We start from the raw sequence: 16,921 nt of genomic DNA on the forward strand, positions 1-16,921 counted from the left end.
CTTTTTTGCATTAGAGGCTCCTTGAGGTAAGAAATCTTGCTCCATTTCTTCTTAACCTTATGATTGATGACTATGGGGAAGTTCGTAAATAGTCTTCCAGAAATATTTCTCTGGTCGTCCGTAGCTCCGAAGGAAGGTGGGGGCCGTGCTAATTATCGGGGCGGATGCAGCCCTCCCCACCACGTTTGGAGTGGGTGGGCTGAGGGTTGGGGAGATGGGGACGGTTTAAGCGAAACCATGCTGAGTGGTTTAAGGGAGAGTGAAGGAGGACCGCAGCGGTTTTCTGACGGCTTTAAGTCACATGTAATCTTCACATGGACATTGGGGTTTTGTTTTTTATTGAAACATTAATAATTCCGGTTTCTTGTAAAATATTCATGGTTCCTGTTGCTGCATTCAAACCCACTCTCAGCCGCTGCTTTTAATTTCCAGACCGGCGCAGGCAGGCCTCTGCCGTCGACCACCCATTGCTCCCGTGCAATTTATTAAGTGGAGGGAACGGTGGCCATCGGGTGGTCAGAAAAATCGAGCTCAGGGTTTCTCTGCAGCAACTGGTCACAAGCCAGAGAGGTCCCGCAGCGGGTAGGGCTGCCGCTGGGCAGGCAGAGCAAGCACTGGGGGACAGAGTAGCTTTCCGGCTAAGTGGACGTCAGAGACCCTGGCCTGGCTGGGCCGGGGGAGCTGGGGGAGACCTGGGCGGGGAAGACAGAGGCAGGATGGAGGGGGCACAGCGGATGAGGGGGGAGAGAGAAGAGCGCTCAAATGGTGGGAGGGCACTGTGGCAGCGGAGGCAGAGACAGCGGAGGGGTGAGCAGCCCAGACTCTGCCCCAGCTCTGCCTCCAGTTAGCTCTGCAACCTTCACGGCTCTGAGCCTTAGTCTCCCGCGGAGGCCAGGCAGTGCTGGGCGGCTGGCACATCACCCCTTCTCAGCAGATGGCAGCTATGGTGGCTACTGCGGTTGCTTGGTCAATGTCAGTGCCACATGTAGGGGCCCTATGGGCGGCACAGGTTGGAGAGGCCTTAAGAGACCTCAGAAGGTCAGCTCTTCTTTGAACAGATGAGGGTAAGTCTCAGAGATGGGGAGTGACTTGCTCACAGTCACTTCTTGCAGGTAGGACTCTGTCCTGTGCCCGAAACTGAGCTCTGAAATTTGGATTCAGAGAGCCAGGGTTCACAATTGCCTGAGTTCATCCACAGAGCTGTGCCCTACCCCCACCCCACGCCACCCCAAAGAGCCATGATTAAAAGGTTTGACTGCTGTCACAGCTGGGTCCCGCCCCTCCCCTAGTTCCCATCAGGGTCTGTCCACCCGGATGGCTGTGATTCCGCTCAGGAGCACTCCCACATTTCCCTGGGGCTCCAGCTATTAGTGCAGCCCACCAGAAGCCAAATAGAATCCCAGAACGTCAGCCTTGAAAGCGACCGCAGCTGTCAGCTTCCTCTGCCCCGTGGCTATGTGGGTGAGGAAACTGAGGCCCAGAGAGGTTAAGTGGTTGCCCAACATTGCACAGCCCCCCACCCTTTAGTCTGTGGATCTCCAGGTTGACTCTGCCTGTGGTGGGGTGCAGTGTGGAGAATTAACCCCAGGACTTCCAACAGCAGTGACTGTAAGTGGCACACACCTGAGTGGCAAAACCCTTGTCTGCTCCAGCCAAAGGTGGCCCACCATTCATGTGCATTTCCTGAGCCAGACCTGGCTTCCCACGTATCCGCCCATAATCAGAAACATGTTGCCCACAGCAGGGCACACTCAGAGTCGCACGGCCAGACAGCCCGTGTCCACCACAAGTAAAGCCTCTGCAACCTCAGTCCTGAGTGTCAATCAGCTCAGACGGCTCAGGAGGACCAGTGTCCACAGGAATTAAGGCCTCCTTGGTGCTCCAGACAACAGGTAGCCACCTGACTGGCCCACCTGTGCCACAGGCAGATGGGTGGCCACCAATGCAGGAGACAGGCATGAAACCCCAGAAGCATGACGACCCCAATGTCCCCATTACCAGCAGTCTCTGGCACAAAAGGGTTTCACTTCGAGTAAACAAAAACCTGCATCCATCTGACTTCTACCTGTGGGTCTTGACTCTGCCCTTTCTAACAACACCTATAACTATGGAGCCTGTCTTCTAAATGACCTCCTTCCTCTGAACTTTCTCTTTTCAAGGTTAACTATTCCCTGGTCCTTCAGCCCCTTCTCAGGACATGGGCCAAGATAAGCTCTAAAGATTTCCTTTGATTTCTTCCACAGATACTCCCCATGCACCTGCTGCGTGCTCTCCACTCACAGTGACACATGAAACAGACACCCAGGCTTACAGTCGGGACAGTCACAACGCCACCCTCACCAGGGGGCTGAACTTAACACAGAGGAGGGACACCATGCAGGCAGAGGCAAGGCCTTCCTGCAGAAACGATGTTTAAACTGAGTCCGGAGGAATGAGGAGGGTTGGCTAGGAATCACGCAAGGAGACCAGTATTCCAGGCGGAAGGAACAACAGGGATGGAGGCCCAGAGTCTCCAAAAGGGAGACCGAGAGTGGGGTGGGGTAGTTCAAGGAATGAACGCGAACCGAGCACGGAGAGAGCTCTGGGGCGCGGACAGAGAGGGCTCAGGGCGAGGCGTACCACTGGGCAGAGTCCCTGGGGAGGTTATTCAGTCACGCTCCGCATGGTCTTGCCAATGCCCAGCCTGCTCAGTTGATCAAAAGGAAAATCGAGTTAAGTGCGGTAAGACTTTGTTCTCGGCAGCTGTCACTTTTGGCGGCGGTTCGCTGGTCTGTTCAAGAACATTATAGCAGCGCAAGGCAGGGCCTCCTGGTTGGCCAAAGATTTCCCAGAATTTGCCTGTTCCTCTTTTTTGAAAATGATACAAACGGCCCCCCTTCCCGCTGCCAGCCTTCCAATGCCTCCTTGATTTTCATTCTTCAGGGGTGACAATGGCTGTTGTGGGGTCACTGGAGGTTCTCGTGGGGTTGAATGATCTGAATTCATGCAGAACACCCTAGTAGTGTCCTGTGGTGTCCTCACCTATCTTGAGCTGTCATTTCTTTTTAACCATATTTGGTCTCTAAGTTGCCAAGAAACCATGTAGAGAAAACCAGTGTGGTTTGGGTTAAGCCCCAACAGTGTGTAGACAGCAGCCAAACTACTTCCTTCTTCTTCTAGGGTTTCTGCTGACACCTCAGCCCAGAACAGGCCTAAAAAGAAAGTTCTCCCTGCAGCTCCCGCCTGCCGCAGCCCCCACAAGCTCACCAGAGAGCCCACCCCCAACCCCTCCCTCACCGGGAGCCTCACCTGACCCTGGCTGGGGCTCTTCCCATGGGAAAGATGACAGCGACTCCTGGTCTGTGCATGGCCGAGTGTGGCTTCCCTCTGCTTTGTGGCACGGCCCGCTGGCCCTAGGAGATCTGACACTTTTTGCCAAGTCCCTTCCAACATGTGGACACGTTCACTTGTTCCCTGCTCTGCCAGGGCCACTCCAGGGAGGGTGTGCAGGGGAGGGAGAGCCCTGTCTGCACGCACTCCCAGACCAGAGACAGCCTCCAGTCACGGCATCTTCCCCTCCATCTCCTCCCGCCTGTAGGGGCCTCCTGCCTCGTGTTACTGGCCCGGCCCAAAGGGCACCACCCCAAACAAGCCCTGGTGTCCACATGCATGTGCACCTAAGATGTCACCACAGCATCGTTTTAGAGGATTGACTAAGCCAATACAGTAAAAGATCACTCCAACATTGAGACTGTGAGACGTATTTAATGACAGTGGAGAACCACATGAAGCCAGCAGTTCTCAAAGTTCAGGAAGCATTGGAATCACCTGGCAGGCATGTTCAAATGAACGGCTAGGCCCCACCCCCGAAGTCTCTGACTCAGTAGGTCTGGGGGAAGGAGGGATGACAAAGACTTGCATTCCTAACAAGTTCTCAGGTGATGGTCCACGCTGCTTGCCAAGGATCTCACCTGGAGATCCTGGGCATTAAGTAATAAAAAGAAAAGTCAAACGTACTTGTAGCACGATATTCTGGTTCTGTGTAAATACATGATTAAGATACTGATAGTAATTACTTCTGTATAGAGATTGATTACAGGTTGTTTGTCATTTTATTTTCTATGTTTTGTTATATCTTCCAAGTTGTCTGCAATAGATATGACTTGTTTTAACCTTTAACACTTAGGCATCTCCTCTGAGGCCTCCCCAGGCCTCCCCCAGAGACCACTGACAGCACCCTCCATCTCTCACTGCTGCTGGTGCCTCTGCTTAGCTCTTTTGCCTTCTGCTTTGTGTTTCTGTTATACTGTCCCCATGCCTGTCCCCACCAATAGGCAGTAAATACCTTACATAGGAACAGTGGCTCAGCACCCCCCATATCCCACTGCCCAGGGTCCATTCAGCACAGCACCCTCTACTCAGTCAGTGGCCTCAGTCAAGCCTGAGCTCGCTACTGATCAGCTGGGGTTTGGCTCACACTGTGTGGTCTGCAGTGGCTCATCCTGTCCCATTGGCCCCGAGCTTGGCCCTGTACACACCCAGCATCATAGCTTACCCCAGTTGGTAACATGCCGGTGCCTGCCCCCACCAGTTACCAGGATGGTCATTGGCACCACTGTCCAGAGAGTCCCTGGAGGCCTGGAGATGCAATTTCTTCAAGCCCAGAGACCTGGCTACCAACAGACAATGCGCATTATTCTAACTCTGCCATTTGCCCACTGCATGACCTCGTACAAATAAACTTGGCATTCTGAATCTTGATTTATCCAATTGTCCAATAACGAAGTTGCATTAGAGAAGAAACAACAAATGGCTGATATTCCTGGTGCCCCCTCCCCCACCTCACCCTGACAGACATTGTTAATCAATCACATCATTCTGTCTTCCTGAGTCAGGATGCAGGTTCAGAGCTTGTTTATACCATAGTCAAAGCACCAAGCATAGCGCTCCCGTCAAAGCAAACCAACATCTAAGATGAAGACTAACTCCCATTCCTAAGCTACATCATTCCCTCTTTTCCTGAGACCTAGGACAGTGCTCAGCATAGAATGGTCACAGTGAATCTTTGTTAAATGAATCCACATGGACACATACCCGCTGTCACCAGTTACTAAGAGAAGGAAATCATAGGTAGCCACCAATCATCAGGCACCAACCCCAGACCAACTACTTTCTTTTCCCCAAGATCCCTGGCCATTCAGTTGGCGCCCTCTGCTGTCCATCAGCCTGTACTGCAAGGGCCTTCCCCTGACTGAAGACTGAGAACAGTGATGCCATCAACACAAAGTGGCCCGAACTATCCTCACCATGACAACCTCCTGGTGGCTTCAGATGCCTCGGCTGAAAACGAAGCAAAACACCCATTTAGTCACTTTGAGCTTTGTTTGGTCACCTTCCTTCCTCTCACCTCTCCTCCACGTGCCAGTGAGAGCTGAATGGTCCAATTCTCGAACTTCACAGCTTACAAAATGGAGGTCAAGTTGAGGAAAGGGGACTGGCTCAAGGTTGCATAACCAGTCCGACCAGAACTCCAGTCCCCACATTCCCAGCACCCCACCCGCACCACACACACACCTGGCTGTCTCCCTCCTCTCCAGGACCAGAAAGGGAAGAAGGTGCTCTGGACTGTGGAGGCTGCCAAGGGCCTCATCGATTTGGGGGGGGGGGGTGTCTTCCTGGAGCCAACGAGTTAAGGGGCCCCCTTGGAGATCATCCTGCGATCTCTTTACCAAGACCTGCCTGATCTGGCCTGCAGTGCCCCTCTGAATTCCTCTCCCCACCCCGGCCACAGTGACCTTATTCCAACCTCAGGGCTTTTGCATTTGCTGTGACCTTTTGTGGAACCGTTTTGCCCCAGATCCTCACATGTTTGATTCCATCCTGTTGTTCCTCAACTGTCACCTCTTCTAAGAATACTTCTACCACCCGTAGCCCTCTGTATTAGCCTGGGCTGCTGTAACAAATTGCCATCAGCCAGTGGCTTATAAACAACAGAGATTTCTTTCTTACAGTTCTGGAGGCTTGAAGGCCAAGATCGGGGTCAGCTTGTTGGTGAAGGCATTTCCCAACTTCTTGTATTCATACACAATGGGAAGAAGACGAAGAGAACTCTCTGGAGTCTCTTTATAAGGGCACTAATCCTATTCATGAAGACTCCACCCTCAAGACATAATCAGCTCCCAAATCCCCTGCCTCCTAGTATCATCATATTGGGCGGTAGGATTTTCAGTGAAAACAAACATTGTCTATAAAATCCTCCCACCCTCCATCATGCTGCCTTGCTCTGTTTTCTTCAGAACTCTTACAGCCAGCCATTCCACACACTCAGAGCAGCTGCTGGGCACCAGGCACTGAGCTAAAGCTCCCCTTAACTGTTTTCTGTTCATTGTTTGCTGTCTCACCAGAGGCATGCCTCCTCGGGAACAGGGGCCTTCTCTGTGAAATGGCACCGGCACTAGAATGAGCACACAGGAACCAGGCAGTAAATATTTGTTGACAAAATGAATATATTAGGGACTTGAAAAGGAGACAGGAAGAGAGTCCTGGACAGGAAATCAGGCAGGGGTCGAACGGTCTGAGTTTAAGACCACCTCGGCTGCTGGGTGACATTAAGCCAGTCACAACCTCTGTGAGCCTCACTCTTCCCAATTCTACAGATCCTGCCTGGAAAGCCCAAGGCTCTCTGACCAGGAAGATGTCAGGACGCACCCAGGATGCAACTTCATCCCTCGGATCTCTTGAGGGGGAAAGGTGGGCTCCTTCTTTCTCTCCTCTCTGTGGTTCCTTCCACCAGTTCCATGTCCAAATCCCTCTGGGAAGAAGGGGGGCAGCCAAGGTGAGGCAGCAGCCCACACTCAGCCTCCAGAACTGTGGCCAGCTGGGTTGCACCTACCCTGCCAGCTCCCTGCCCCTAGGGAGCTGGAGCAGCTCAGCCACTGTCCACATGTGGTTGTTTGATCAGGGAGTGGGGAGAGGAAGCAGCAACCCAACTGCTGGGCTATGGCACCAGCTGGAACGAGTCCTGCATGATGGCCTCGCTTGAGGGCACAGATGTCCAAGCAGGGCCAGGCACCCTGAAGTGGCAGGGTATTGCTGCCTGCCTCCTTGCCTGGGCAGGGGATAGGTAGCAAAAGAGGCCCCAGGCCCTAGCTCAGAGCCACATGTGACTATATGTGGTGGTAGGCAGATCTGTCCCCTGCCTAGAACAGTTTGGGAAAAGATACCTATTGCTCAACTGAGTGAGCTAGGAGCGAGCTGCTGACAGGTATGGAGCCTAAGTAACCTTTTGCTGAGAAGCAGGAATGGGCCAGGGCCAGAAGCCTGGAGGGGACTCAGAGCTTAGGTGGGGTTGAACCAATAGCCTGAGAGCCAGAGTCACAGCCATGCTTTCTGCCCACGGAGGATGGGTTAGCAAGATCAATCAGGCTGGGCCTCGGCCCTTCATGGGGGCCTCCACAAGGACAGAGGGCTGGCAGGGCACCACACTCCTAGATTACTCCAGATAGAAACTGCTTTGAGGCAGGAACCAAACTGAAGGATACCAAGACACTAATTCATACTAGGGTGCCAATGACTAAGAGTAGATTAATAGGACCAGACTTCAGGTGAGGACAAAGCTCCTTGGATTCAGAGTCCTTCAACACATCATCCCAGAAAAACCAGTTTCAAATGTGTGTATGTGCGTGTGTATGTGTGTGTGTGTAGAAAGATCGAGAGAAAAATAGAGACAATGAATTGCTTATCTGACATCTTTTAATGTCCCAAGAGATCCTCAGCCTCAACATATATAAACCCAACTCAGAAGCTACCCTCTACCCAAGCCAGGCCCTCTTCATGGAACCCCTGAGCCCCATCTTTCTGTCCTAGCTTATACTAACTGCCAGAGATTTTACATGAACACCTCTTGAGTCTTTGCGCTTCTCTCCTGAATGGTACCATATAGGCCCGCCCCTGCCAAGAGTATGAATGGAGACTATCAGTTCCTGCCCTCCTTCTCTTGCCATCCCCGCAGCCATACCCTTGCAAATGACCAATCCTTTGACACCCTCCAGCCCAGGGGTACCCATATTAAGGTCTTATGGGAGAGAATTGTGGGTAGAGGCCCCCAGGGTGCAAGTACCCTTGGCCCACAGAATTTTCTCCCCCCTGGGAGAGGCACAGACCAAGGCGGGCCAGAGTAGGGCCCAAGGACGATTATGCCCCCCCCTCCCCACCCCACCCCCCCGTCTGCTCTGACATGCCCCCCCACCCACTGCAATCCCTTCTCTATTAGGCAGCCAATGGGATATTTTAAAAATCAGTCAGATCATGTTACCCTTCCCAGCTTTAAACCACCTCCCCAGGCCGGCCCCCTTCAGACCTGGACTGGCCATGTCACTGCACTCACAGGCCATACCCTATGCTGTTCCCTCTTCCTTCCATGCTCTTCCCTCTGCCAGCCAGCCTAGCTTCCTCTCCCACATCCTTCACATCTCGGGGCTAGTGTCACCTCTACATGAAGCCTTCAGGACTTCCTTGCTTAGGTCAATCTCCTGGATCCAGGCTCTCTAGCTCCCCATTCTTCTCTCACTATTGTAGCACTTTGGAGGTGACTTGACCTTTGCTTGTGTGATGTCGTGATTAAAGTCTTTCTCCCCTTGCTAGACCAAGCGCTCCGTCAGAGACCTGTTTTTGCTTGCAGCCTGACACACGTGGTAGTAGCTGACACTGAGTGCTTGTCACATATGAAGCATTGTGCTGTTTTCTTATTCATGATCCCATTGAATCTCCTGACAACCCTAGAAGGCAGGTACTGCTTTTCTGTCCATTTTGCAGAGGAAGAAACTGAGGCACGTGGGGTTAAGAAACTTGCCAAGGTCACACTTAATAAGTGATAGGGCCGGGATCCAACCAGGCACTGACGTATTAGTCCGTGGGCTTCACCCATGTCTATAGCACTTTTCTACTGCACACGCTCCATGAATCATTTTAAAGGAACAGAAAGATACACACATACATGCATGTCTGTGTGCATGCACACACACACACACAATCTGAAAAAATACACACCAGGATGAGAACAGATGTGGTTTCTGATTGGTGGGATTACTGATGCTCACTTTCATCTTCCACTTACTTACATGTTCCCATTTTTCTATAGAAAACAAGTATTTATTGGTGCCTTTAAGTTAAAAAATAAAACATTAAAATCTCTTTAATCTTCTAAAAAGAAGAAAGAATGTCCAAATAAATGTTACGCCATTCCCTTCCATCCCACCAAAAGCTTACAAAGCATTTTCAGGCTCTGAAGGCCCTGTGATGTGGCGGTGAGGATGTAGGTGCTCACTTCAGATGCGTCAGGGTCTCATTCTTGGCTCTTACTATGTGGCTTTGAGCCAGTTTCTTAACCTCTCTGACCTTAGGTGACCTCCTGACCTCTGACCTCCTCTGTAAACCAGGGCGCTGCTGCCTGAGTCTTTACAGGACTACTGTGAAGACTGGAGAGAAAGGATATATTATAATGATTCAGCACTGGGCTTGGCACGTAACAGATGCTCAGTGAATGGTGCCATCAGCCTTTGCCCCACCCTCATGGACAGGACAGACAGGCGGCAACATGGACACTTCACAGAGCCCAAGTGTCCACACCCGGAAGCAGCCACATCCAGCCTCGGCTACATCCCTTGTGAGCCACGTTCCTGCCTGCTGGCTCCAGCTGCCTCTCTCTCTGGATCTCTCTGCTTGGCTGGCCAGCCAAGGACATGGGGGGCTGCCTGAGATGACCCCAGGGCAAGCCACAGATGGGAACCCAAAAACACAGGCCACCCAGACGGCTGCTTTCAAGCCTGCAGGCACCCCAAGGGGGCGGAGAACAAGAACCCCTCCCGCCACATCCTTGTCACCCCCTAAAAGGACAGAAGGAGCCTTTTCTCACCTAGGTGGAAACCCCAAATCAGCTTCTGGGGCTGTGGTTTGGAGATCATCTAGGGGATTCTCTTGTGAGGCCTCAGGAAGGACCGCGGAGGGGGGCAGAGAGACGGGAGAGCACACGAGAAGAGAGAATGGGCCGCCTGGAGGCCCCTGTGGCTCGTCTGGTATTTACTTTCTGCCACAGCCTTGAATATCATCGAGCTCTGAAGGAATTTCCAAGAAGATCGAAATTTGAGGAAATCAAAGTTTAATTAGTCACAGCTGCTGTAATGTATTCCAGGTGATGGCTGGTATGGCTGCGTCTCCCCTCCAGGCCCCCTGACGCCTCTCAGCCTCCACGGGGGCAAGTAAACAGTGGGGTGTTTGCGGTGGGAGCCCGTCCCCCTGTCAGCTGAGCAGGGATGGGGAGGCAGGAGAAAGCTGTGTGCTGCCTCTTGCCACCTAGACAGACGTCTGAGCTGAGAGGCAGAGGGAGACTGACACGCAGCGGCCTCTCCTCCTCTCCGCTCCTTGCTCGGTTTCCATTCTACTCTTTCCAAGTGGTAGCAGAGGCCAGACAGAGTGCTAGAGAGCATGGACTGGGAGTCAGGGTTAGGTCTCTGCTCACTCCTATACAGTGGGACCATGGGGGAGTCATTTAACTGAGAGACTGGCAAAGCATCCGGGAGCCAGAGGGCCTGGATGGGAATCCCAACACTGCGGCCTTGGGAAAGTTGCTGGAACTCTCTGAGTCTACGCAGCTCCATCTATAAAATGGAATTAGAAACAGCACTGGCTCATAGGATTGTTGCAAGAGTTCGGTGAACTCAGCCTTCTCTGGGTCTATGCTAAGCTGAACGATGCCACTGTGACTGCTTATGGGAGTCTTACTGGTAGGCTGACCCCAGCACTCTTTCCTCTCTGTCATCGTATCAGGAGGATTGTCCACATTCCCAGCACAGGGGCTGATCACTGAATTTGGCTGTTCAGTCCCAACCAAGTCTGGGTCAGAGACAGGGACTGGGCTTGCTTTTCACCACACTCAGCTCCTACTAAGCCCTAGGTCCATCCTGTGTTTGGGAGCTTGAGTGTCCTGGATGTCAAACGGGGCTGTCCCTAAGGACACAGACAGACACCCTGCCAGTTAGCTGGTCAGTGGGCAATGCTCCTGCTGCTGTCCATGGGAAGACCTTCTGGGACACCAACCCAGCAGACAGTTCTTTCAGGCATGGAAGCTAGACCTGACCCCTCTCACGCCACGTGGTCTCTCCAGCGCCATCCCACCAACCTCTTCCTCTCTGTTTCTCTAATTTTTTCCCCAACCCTGAGAGTCATCTCTCATCTAAGTTTTTGAAACTCAAAGCCAAGAATTCATTCTTCCTCTCTCTGCATTTCTGCTGAGTCACCCTTTACCTGAGGCAAGGAACAGAAAAATCCAGCCAACTGAAGGGAAGGGTCAAAGGGCAGAGGGAAACAGCAGAAACCAAAACCTCTCAGTTAACAGTTCAAAAACAGTATCCTGCTTCATAGCAGAGAGAGCACATGTGTAGTTCCAAAACACAGTCACCAGGCATGCCTAGGCAGCCATGTTGTTGTGTGGAATATATTTTTGAATAAAGGTGTTACTCATGAAGACCATCATTTGTCCAGTCTTTGTCTTCCTCTTACTTTGCAGTGGTTATGAAAAAGTGAAAGGGAGAGTGTGGCAGACACTATTGCTTGTCTGTTTGTAACCATTGTTCTACTTTCCTTGTCAGAGAACCTGCTTCTACCTCAGGGCTGAAAATGCCGGCTGGTTACCTTCCCCGCCTCCCTTGCAGCTAAAGATAGTCATGTGACCCAATTCTGGCCAATGGGACCTGAGAGGAAGTTGGCTGAGGTGACTCTTGAAAGAGACTTTCCTCTCTGGTATAAAAAAGAAAAAAAGATAGGTGAGGAGAAAGCCTCCTTCCCACTCACAGAGGACATGTAAGGACCGTAGCTGGCGTGGCTACAGGAGGACTAACCTGAGGGCAAAAGCCAACACTTGAGGTCAGCAGGGCAAAAAGGGAATGCATGTGGGTCCCTGATGATATCATCGTGTCTTGACTGATCAAGCTTCAGACTTCCTGTTAAATGAGATAAGGAGTGTTACAGTGTGAGACCTCTTTAAGTTTTAGTTCAGTCACTTGCCACCCAAAGCAGCCCAACTTATGCTGAGAGAATGTTTCAGAATCCTTTTAGGTCTGTGCTAGTCATGGCTCTTTTTAGTTGCAAGTAGCCACAGGAATCCAATATAAACTTGCTTAGCCAAACAGGGCAATTTTTAAAATTAACATGCATAGGTGTCTTGAGAAATTCAGCAGAAATATGACTAGGTCTCAGGGACTCAAAACCATCAGGATTTTCTCTCTGACTCTCATACTGTCTCTCGCCATTTTGCGGTAATAAATCCTTGGTAATTTGTCACCAGAAGTCTGCTTGTCCAGAATTGATTAATTTTTAACTTAATTTTGATATACCTTGAGAAAAAAAAGAATACATTTCTTAGCTTTAAAATTATATCTATATTGCAGAAGGACTTTTTAAAATAACAGATTCATGTTGTCAATAATTTACCTCTAGAATTATATTGAATAAATGTGTGCCCACAGGCCTCGAGGATCTGGAAAAATATTTTTGGTTTTTTTTTTCTTTTCTGAATGTTCACCACATCATATCTGGGGTGCACTGCATGCAGCTAATGGTGAGAAACCTTCTGATCACAACATGGGAACAAGAGCTCCTTCCCCAGTATCTATATGAGGAAGCCAGCACCTCAGATGACTGTGGGGCTCACTTCCCTTTGTGGGGACACTGTCTTCTGATAAAGGAAAACCGTCTCTCCACAAAGAACCTGCTGCTTCATTTTCCTGAAGTGACTTTAATATTTGGTTTCACATTCTCTCTCAGATGGCAAGGAAGGAATCACTTTCAGTGTCGCGGGAACTGTGTTGTGTCAATAAGAAGTAAAAGTTGTGGGATACTTTTTTCGTCTACCTCTTTACATGTTTAGAATCAAAAGTTGGTTGTTGAAATAAAAATTTGGTAAGAATACTACCGCCTAAGGTGAAACTAAGAGAGGAGGTAGACAGTTATGAGTGGATGTCCTCTGTCACACGTGGATGGTTGGGAGATCTGTTTAAAAGCTTCTCCGGTGATTCTGGTGCAGAAGGAACCACTGTACAGTGTGAGCCCATGAGGACAGGGCTGTCTTATGTGTCACTGAGTCCCTTCCCCTCACATATATATGACTGATACATTATAGGTGCTTAATATACGTCCCCCTGAATCAATGAAGGAAGACAAGGGAAGATGGAAATGCAGTAAGAAAAGATTTTTCTGTAGAATCTTTTCCAGTCAAAGTACCAGAGAAGCTGCTTCTATTCCTGTGTCTTTGGAAACAGGCCCCTCAAGGTGGGGTTGGGGACAGCAGGTGGGTTGGTCAGGAGCTTAGTGGCATGTAGGTTCCTGCCCAGGGTACAGACCTAAAGCAGGGCTTCTCAGAATCCCCCTGCCACGGGGAGGTTCGGCAGCCCCTGCTCTAGGCACCGAGGAGAAAACGCATTTGTTTACTTGACCTGAGTGACATGTGCATTGATTTCTCTGGAGCAGTTCATTCATAAAGGCAAATTGAGCCTCCCTCCTGGGGCTGCCAATGGCCTTTTAACAAGCTCCCCAAGGGGTGACTTCTAACAATGAGTCACTGATGAGCCAGAAATGGAGTTTGTCTGCGCAGCCTGGCCCTTCTGGCCTGAGGCTGCTGAGCAGCGGGCAGGAGGTGTCATCTCGTGACTTGGGGGCCTTGGCCTGGCACAGCTGCAGGGCACGTGGGCGAGGCAGAACTAGAATGCACCCAGCTGCTTCGTATTCAAGAGCATCTGGACAGTTAAAGCAAAGGGGATTTGTTGCTCAAATTTTCTGGATCAATCTTGCAGAGCTGTTAGCTCAAGTAGATGGAAGGGATGGGGTAAGTGGACTGAGGGAGTTTCTTGAACAGAAACACCATGTTTTCTTTCTCTTTGGCATCCCCCAAATTTCAGTCTAGACAACACTAGCTGCTCAGAGAATATTGTCGCTCGTCTGGTTCAACTTTCATTGTACAGTTGAGGAAACGGAGGCCCAGAGAGGAGAAGTGACCTGCCTGAGGTCAGGCAGCCCGGTTTTTTAAAAGAGGAATTTATAGTTCACCAACAGGCACGTTTATATCTTTAACCTTGCTCAGTCCTTACAGCAAACACATGGGGTAGGTATTTCGTATCCATTATTTTCATTTTATTTTATTATAACATTACTTTCCATTTTTTAAAACCTTGACCTTTTTTCCCTCAGCATTCTATTTTAGGAATATTTTCTTTTGTTTTATCTTACAGATGACATTGTTGTATCTGGTCCTCAGACAGCATCTGGGATCCACTGGGCTAAAAAGTTTTTACTTCTTTACTCCTGTTGCTCATGTCCTCCTTGGCCTCTTCCTTTTCTTCCCTTAGCTTTTTCTTTCTCCTCCACTTCTTTTCTTTTTCTCCCGTCTCCTCTGCACTTTTTTTCTTAAATGGCAGCCCAGAGACTGGCCCAAGAATTAAGAAATGGGAGGTCTAGTTCCTGTCCTGCCACCAACTTGCCGGCTGATGGGCCTGTCACTTGTCTCTGGGCCTCGGTTTCCCCATCTGGATAAGAAGGGGTTGGTTCTTTGCTCTTTGAAATTGCTTCCAGTTCAGAGAGATTTATATGGCTACATCTTTCTGGCACCCTGTTGACTTATAAAGGAAGCAGATGCATTTTATACTTTCAGATCTGCTGGCTAAAGTCTGAACTAGAGAAATCGGGGTGCATTAGGAAGAAGTTACACCAAGGGGGACAGCCTGGTACACATTCCCACTGTAGAGGCCACCTGCACAGCTCACTGACGATTGCCACTGTGATGACGACCAGTGTGTCCCCACTGGTGACGAGTGTTTCCGTGCACTTTCATTCAGGATTGTGGGCCGTCTCACTTGGTTCTCCATTTATTGGGTGTGACATGACTGTCACTACTGATTTAGCATTATTGAGAGAGAAGCTTCTTATTTCCTCTTAGGGATTTTGCTGGCAATTAAAACGTGCAGCCAGCAGGTAAACGATGAAAACTTGGTAATGGTCTAAGCCTTTTATACTCTGTTATTCTTTAAAAAAAAAAACTTGTTACTACAACTATTTTTTTTAATAATAAAGAGTTGAATAGTCCTAAAAGATCAGGATCTTTTAGGAAAGTAACTCATAAACAATATGATACCTTTCTTATGGTACTCTTTCAACTCTGCTCACTCTAGCCCTGGTTTTATCTGCAGATTTATCAAACCATCAAACCCCTTCTTCCCTCTTCCCCTTGAATAGGTTTTAAGAAGAAAGTGTTCCCAGGGAGCACTTCCGTGCTAGGATTGGAGGACTTTAGGGAGTGGGTAGTTAAAAGCCCTTGTCTTTGTTCTAGCTAATGAAAGGGATATGACAGCCTTCTTTTTTTTTTTTTTTTTTTTTTTTGACTAATTGCAAAACAGGTATTGGTCTTAAGAAAAAGGTCATATGGCTGTAAGGTGTTGTTATTAGTTTCCTACTGATAATATAATAAATTTCCACAAAGCTCATGGGTTAAATAGTACAAACCAATACCTTGCAGTTCTGGAAATCAAAAGTCTCACTGGGCTAAAAGTTGAGGTGTCAGCATAGCTGCGTTCCTGCTGGAGACTCTAGGGGAGGACCCGTTCCTTGTCTTTCCCGCTTCTAGTGGCTGCCTGCATTCCTTGGTCCATGGCCCTTTCCCAGCTTTAAAGCCAGCAGTCACATCACTCTAACCTCTGCTTCCTTCTGTCATTACTTCTGCTTCTCCAATGTGACTCTCGCGCCTCCATCTTTCACTTAGGACAACTCTTGTGACTATATCAGGTCCACCTGTCTAATCCAGGATAATCTTCCCATCTAAAGATACTTAAATTAATAATTGGATGAATTTGACAACCTAGAAGAAATGGATAAATTCTTAGAAGCATACAATCTTCCAAAATTGAATCAGAAACAGAAACAGAAAATCTGAACAGGCCAAGTATAAGCAATGAAATAGATTAACTTATTTTAATAAGTTAATTTTAATTATTAATAAATAATTAATAAGTAACTATTGCTTAAATTAATAAATTAATCTGCAAAATCATCTGGCTATAGGTTACAGGACTGGAATGTGGACACCTTTGGGGGTAGCATTATTCTGCTTGCCTGCAGGTGTCTTCTGACTTAGGAAAACCATCTGATCAATTGAAAGAGTAGCCACAGATTCTTCTCAGCCCTATATATGTCCCTTCTTCACATGACTTTTTCAACTCTTTCCCTGAAGAGATTGAGTTTATTTCTCTACTTTTTAAACTTGGGCTTGATCATGTGACTTTCTTTGGTCAATGTGATACAAGCAAAGTCATTAGGAATTGCTTCCTCTTACTACTCTTAGGAAACCCGTGACCACACCCATGTTAACAAGCCCTAGGTAGCCTGCTGAATGATGAGACATAGGTCACTTATTTCCGTCACCTCAGCCAACAGCCAACCACGTACCAGACAGGTGAGGGAGACTGTCATCTGTCAGCTGACTGGACACATGAATGAGCTCAGCCAAGACCAGCAGAAGAACAGCCCAGTGATCCCAGCCCAGACTGCCAAACCATAGACTCCTGAACAAATATGTCTGTTGTAAGCCACTAGGTTTTGGCATGGCTCATTACAGAGCATATGCTAATGAATTCAACTAGCAACCCACTTTTGTCGAATCAGATAAAGTTTTTCAATGATGACATCTCACTTCAAACATTTTCTCTAAGTTCTGATGGATAATTCAGGAGAAATTCTTACGAAATGAAACTTACATTCTATCATTGTCAGAGAGATAGATACCTTTCCACTGACCAGTAAAAAATAAGAGAATTACTTCCTGAACAAAGGTTGAACAAAATTTAACAAAGTATTCCAAGTCTTATTTTCTCCAGTAGATTCGGTTTCCTGGAAGGCACGGACA

General features: G+C 49.0%; 1 long non-coding RNA gene across 3 annotated transcripts in view; it reads right to left on the reverse strand.

Annotated features, from left to right (window-relative positions):
* The window catches only part of LOC150014372 (uncharacterized), a 54,936-nt gene that overhangs the window by 18,189 nt on the left and 19,826 nt on the right, over positions 1–16,921 (reverse strand). Inside the window, exon 1 of one of the 3 annotated variants that reach the window (XR_016509926.1) lies at positions 3,289–3,425. The exons of the other annotated variants lie outside the window; for them this stretch is intronic. This is a non-coding gene — a long non-coding RNA (uncharacterized LOC150014372). Of the gene's footprint in view, positions 1–3,288; positions 3,426–16,921 lie in introns of those variants that run through there. 3 annotated transcript variants of the gene reach the window in all.

This window comes from Furipterus horrens, unplaced genomic scaffold, assembly GCF_987537825.1.
Source record: "Furipterus horrens unplaced genomic scaffold, mFurHor1.1.pri manual_scaffold_3, whole genome shotgun sequence".
In the NCBI taxonomy this organism is placed as follows: domain Eukaryota; kingdom Metazoa; phylum Chordata; class Mammalia; order Chiroptera; family Furipteridae; genus Furipterus; species Furipterus horrens.